Source organism: Pinus tabuliformis, chromosome 4_2 (assembly GCF_031772625.1).
Source record: "Pinus tabuliformis cultivar Carrire ecotype Pingquan chromosome 4_2, CPIR1, whole genome shotgun sequence".
In the NCBI taxonomy this organism is placed as follows: domain Eukaryota; kingdom Viridiplantae; phylum Streptophyta; class Pinopsida; order Pinales; family Pinaceae; genus Pinus; species Pinus tabuliformis.
Window position 1 is genome coordinate 1,046,710,829 of NC_142304.1, and position 6,308 is coordinate 1,046,717,136.

Genomic DNA, 6,308 nt, shown 5'->3' on the forward strand with positions numbered 1-6,308 from the left:
GATCTTAAGGGACTGGTCTCCTCGTTTGCACAATCTGGTGTCCTAAACCTTTGATGATCATGTTGAAAATACACCGTCAACTAGTGAAAGTGAAGCCCCTGGAAAAAAAGGAAAATGTAAATTTCCTTGTAAATAGTGTGAAGGCGATCACACCATCCACCATTGTCCCTTCTTAGACGAGGCTAAAATAGTTTTGGACGACCGTCCAGTTTCACCGTTACGGCTTCCTCCTGGATATAAGAAGCTCTTGCCGAGTCCATCACTAGTTGAAAATCCGGCAGACACGCCATTGTGGTCAGCCGAAGCATCTATCATTGAAGATAAACCATCTAAATCCACACCAGATTAAAGTCAAAAGGTCGAGGTGGCAGTTGACCCGGTCTTGCCTTCAGAGGATCCATCTTTAGATGATACAGTCACCAGAGAGAACAAGAACAACACTGTCCAAATTCTCTTCGTAAGCACAGACTCTGATGAACATGGGGGTAGTCTACCCGTTCCTTTACCATAGGAAGGAAGTTCTTCAGAGTCGTATCCGGCCGTCTATTCGGTCCCACCTCCAAGCAACCTAGTTGTTTCCTTCGATTGGAATCTACTAGGCAGACCCCGCTTACCGGCTAGTGTACCATTTCGAATCATTGCTCAAATATATAGAATGGTCATGGCCGATACCATCATATATGAAGGGGCTTCTGTGAGTATCATTTCCTCAACTTCTTGGAAAGTGCTTGGTTCGCCATCGCTTTTGCCTGAAATGAGAAATCTAACAGGCTTTGACAAAGGAACCAGTCGACCGTTAGGGATCCTTCCCAATGTGCCAATAACATTGAGAAGGAAAACTGTTCACATGAATGTAATGGTAGTCCAAGGACCCCTGGATTATAATCTACTCCTTGGATGCGACTATATTTATTGCATGGGAGCCATTGTCTCCTCACTCTTTAGAGTAATGTGTTTTCCGCATGAAGGAAAAGTGGTCAAGCTCGTAGACCAGCTTTCATTCCCCGGCTCACACATAGCAAATAGTCAAATACCATCCCTGAATGGTCTTTTCACGCAAGGAATGTCTCATCAATCCCCAATCCGTCCACTGATGAGCGCGAGTGATTCAGAGGACATGACTGAAACCCAGGGGGCATGCACCCTGGCCTGTTTCAACAGGAAAACCTTGGGTATAGGGTAAGTTTCCGCGAAGGATATATGACTAGTTTATGAGATTAGGCTGGAATAAGATACCTTCGTCAAGGTTATGTGAGTCGAGCCAGATGCGCCACTCACCTTTGTTTATTTCGGTAGACATCACCGAGGAAGTGTTTTGTCCACGGTGTGGATAGAACAATCTTTGGTAACTTGGAAATTGTTTTCTATACTTGGGGGCATGCAAACCTTTTGGCGTGCAAGCAAAGAGCGACCATTTTTTTTTTAAATTTTTAGGTCCTCTAACCCTTTAAACTCATAGGATTGGTTGTTTCCTAACTTGCATAAAGAAAGGATGTGGGGCAAAGCTTTGAAAAAATGCCATTTTAAATGAGACATCCTTATTATACGCCTGGATCGAGTAGTTTTAACGCAGAATTCAAGCTCGTTAAAAAATAAACATAAGCAATGAGAAAATGTTTCCCCAGAGTTTAAGCTCATTAAAAAATGAACCAATTTCCGGTAAATAACCATCGTGAATGCATTATCATTAGCCTTTGAAGCCTTGGTCGTGTTCTCATCATCACCTCCACTCTGTATTGGCCGATCATTCACTTCCATTTGATTGTTTACCCTTTTTGAGGAATAGTTGCAAAGAGTGATCCTGTTAGCCATCCTTGTGACACTACCGTGATTGGAAAATTCCAAACCTTACCTGGAATTAGCTGCTACCCAAATTTATCACTCGTTCCTCAAAAAACGAGTCTCCTTTAAGCTCTTTTCAACTGACTCGTAAAATATGAAAAGATTGCCGAGTAATTGGCCTCTCCAACTCGTTAAAGTGACTGGAAGTGCTATCCCTCCTTTAGATTTTAATCTTTTTGGATTTGAGGGATTATTACACAAAAGGATCGAGCGCTTGTTTTGTTCGGCTCGTTAAAATTACCGAAAATTCATCCCTTTTGTATTGTTTTATACTTTTTCGGACTCAAGGGATTATATGACGAAAAAGGATTATTGGAGTTTTCTTTACGTTTTTTTTCAGACTCTCTAAAATTGAAAAGGACCGAGTTATCTTTATCGTTAAACTCGTTAAAACCGAATAGCGACAAACTTGTCCATACAGACAAGAACAAGTTTCACTATCGCTAGGCTCATTAAAACATAGCGATGGGTTTGCCCGAAGGGTAGATTATAGAACAAGCATATGTTATCCTCCTCAAGCTTGACAAAAATAAAGAGGTACTGGTCAGCAATGACTAGGGAAAAAATTGGGAAGAAAACTTGAAGAAACTTTATTGGTAGCAAGTCGCTCTTGAACATGACACTTTCACTTCGCATTCGAGTCGGGTTGGGTTGTTCCATTCACTAGTCATATCACCATTGGTCCATCACACCATCCATATTTTGGGTTAACACTACCAATCCATCATGTCAGTGTCACCGATATGTTCAAGAGAAGTCGCTCAGAGAATTCACCTGTGTCTCATCCATTGCAATACATTTACTCTCCATTCTTTCATGACCGCCACCCTGAACCTTATGTCATCAGATCGTTTTCACCTCCATTAAAATCATTTGCTCCATTCCGTGTCATTGATGTGGGATTCACTAAGGCCCTCCTATGACGGATCGCTTCTTGTCGACATCAGCTCATTATCCAGGAAGTCGATCTAGGAACAACCCTTTCAGTACTTTGAAGCTTGCATGCCTCAATGGCAAGTGTCTCACTTCTGACGACAGGTTTACGTCAATGGCCTTTGACCAAACGATTTTGCGTGGTGTTTGATGCCAAGTCCCTTATTCACACCACGTGAATTGTACTTTAGTACCTTGAGGGTCATCATCATTATCGGTGATTCCTCTCGCGCTTGTTAACAACTTACATCATTAGCTGGTAATCAAGCGATGTCTTTCCATGTTTGACTCCAGAACATCTCTCACATGGATCGACTTGTACTTTGAGTGAAGATTGAATGAGATTGAAGACCCTGGATCTAGTTTCATCCATCCGGGCTGCGATATATATTCAGGAAAATAAAGACATCAAATGTACATCATTACTGCACAGATAATCATCCAATCCAAGGGATGATGGCTCTACCAGAATCATCAGTCTGCACTCAGACGATTGTCTGTCTTATGTACATGAAAATGAATTTATAAAGCTGAGCATGGGAATGCCCGCCTTAGCTAGATCATGAAAGAATTATGAAGATAATGTATTTTATTGTATCTTATTACAGGTCGCCTTCCAGCTTGAAAAAACTTCGGATCCTCATGATAAAGCATTTCACCCGACATCAAAATATTAACGACCTCATGCTTTAGGGGGCAACTGTTATAGACATTTTTGGGCACTGCAACCCCAATCATAAATGTCCATAAACCAAGGGCTCCTAAGTCCCTAAAAGTGTTGTTCCAACCCCTAAAAGAATAAGGTCAACTGATTATAGCATCTCCCAGAAGTTCGCCATGAAAAACTACTCAGAACTGGTCAAAACTGGACCATCTCACCTGCTCCATGGTCAAAGTGCGCTGCATCCCACCTAAATGCACACAGGAGGTGTGATGCATACTGAAAATCCCTTCTATGGGGTGTGATGGGCAAGAGTGGACAAATGGCAGGGTCAATCTGCAAGGTGGAGGATCATGGAATCTTTGAGAAATTTCTCTTATGACACTTTCCTCTCTGCATTCGCCCAGGGATGAGTAAGAGATCATCAATATCCAAGTGGAATCAAGAACTATCAGAGAGAGGACACTAATCAAATCTCAAAAGCTGACTCACCCCCCTTGCAAACATCTATATATGGATCCCTCATCCCAGAGATCCAAAGGCTGGAATTTTGTATCTTGTAAGGAAGTGCTGCTGGTTTCTTGGTGTAACATCATAGTGTTGGGTGATCTAAGCTTTTCATGAGGTGAAGAAGGGCTTTCTTGCTGAGAGGATGCCATTGGGTCAGAACAATTGGTTGTAATCCTCTTTGCTATTCTTGATTATTAATAAAGCTATTCAAGTTTTCCTCCACATTCTTGTATGATTGATGATATATGCATTTGTGTGGTCAATATATATCTGGTCCTATATTGTTTATGATAGTAGATCTATGTTCTTGGATAGTTTTATGCTGCTTTGATTCTACAGGTGCTCTTTGAAGCTGGGTAGACGAGGAAGCGAGTGGCAAAGATCTATCAGAAGGGAGAGGAATCAAGCAAGGAGCCAAGTGCAAGACAGAGGTTGGTCTCCTTCGTTCCCCTCTTATCTACTTCTCATAAAGGAAAACGAAAGTGGTTTTAGTTTGTTTGTTTCTAAGGTAGCTACCAGCCTTAGTGGGACTAGCAGCTCTGCATAGACTCTAGATTTCCTGATAACAAGTACATTTATTCAAGTAAATACTTGTTTTACCTTCCACAATTCTTATTCACACTAATGCATATTTCTCTTTAAAAGATCCAACCCAATAGTTCTATAAATCCATGTTTCTCTTTTAAATATATAACACCATAGTTATATCTTCATACATGTAATAAACTATTGTTTCTATGTTTTTTCACATGTGTTCTTTTCACATAGTTATTATTCAAGAACCCAAAATATTTTCTCTAACATTTATGTACAAAGTTACTATACATTTGTTTCCATGAAAGTATCATACCAAAGTCCTAATGCATTTGTTTTCAACAAGGTATCATAATCAACCTTTCTTTTGTGCATAAGAACTAGGATAATAATAACGGTAACCATTTATGCATTAAACCATGCAAATAAACCAAACTACCCAATATGTAATAACCAAATCCTTTACTTTTTGCTTGCCAAAACATGTAACTTTTGCAAACTCTTGCAAAGGAATTAACACAATTAACTTATCTTTCATGCACTAGAAAGACATACTCTTTCCAAAGAAGATTCCTATGACTTATATTATCTCTTTGCATTTCATCTACCCACAAGTTATTATATTTCTCATAGCTAAGTATTATTCTTCAAAAGAACTTTCTTACCTGTGAGAATATTTCACCAATTACCCTCTTTAATTTATATTCACTCCTAAGAAAATAACTTGGATAAGGAAAGAGTATGTTTCCTATATTTTCTTAGATAAAAGGTATTTGCATTATTATATAAAAACAAGAAAGGTTTGTCACACATAAGGTAGTTATTAATAACTACACACATTAATATATTTTCTTTACCAAGAAAACATATAAAATAATCAATCTTTAACTGCATGCATTAATATATTTTCTTTACCAAGAAAACATATAAAATAATCAATCTTTAACTACATGCATTAAAATATCTTCTTTTCCAAGAAAACATATAAAATAATCAATATTTATCTGCATGCATTAAAATATTTTCTTTACCAAGAAAACATATAAAATAATCAATATTTAACTGCATGCATTAACATATTTTCTTTACCAAGAAAACATATAAAATAATCAATCTTTAACTACATGCAGTAACATATTTTCTTTACCAAGAAAACATATAAAATAATCAATCTTTAACTGCATGCATTAACAAATTTTATTTGCCAAGAAAACATATAAAATAATTAATCTTTACATGCAAAACGCAACAACATGATATTTTCCAACAATCCAAAAAACAACTTATTCTTCTCTATAAAGAATGGAGTTACTTATCTATTGGTGTAATATATTTGGATAATCTCTTGAAGACTAGAGAAAAACATTGTGCCTTTCAATAGTCTTAGGTTTCTTTGGCTCCGGCGGAGGAAGCTTGGGAATCGTAATAGTCATCACCCCATCCTGACAGGCAGAAAAAATGGCCTCTACATTGCAGTCAGCAGGCAAAGTGAATTTTCTCATGAATTTCCCACCATACACTCCATGCGAATGTACTTCACCTCTGCTTCTTCCTCCTTTTCGTTCCTCTTTCGCTTTCCACTGATGTTCATAACATTCTCATCTTCAACTTGAACCTTGATGTCGTTGGATTTGAGGCAGGGCATGTCTTTATAAAAAATAACGTACGAGTTTGGGTATTCTTTAACATCCAGAGGAGTGGAAGCCATGGCCTTCGGGTCACGCACATAAGAGCGGGTCGGAGCGTTGAGGAGCTTTTCTAGCTTGTCTGGCATGCCAAGCAGCTACTACATAGTGCTCAACAAAGGATCCATTGCCATTCTTCAAAT

The 6,308-nt window shown here is 38.6% G+C and overlaps 1 pseudogene; it reads right to left on the minus strand.

Moving 5' to 3' along the window:
• Positions 1-5,832: 5,832 nt before the first annotated feature.
• LOC149173203 (17.1 kDa class II heat shock protein-like) lies at positions 5,833-6,308 on the minus strand (annotated as a pseudogene).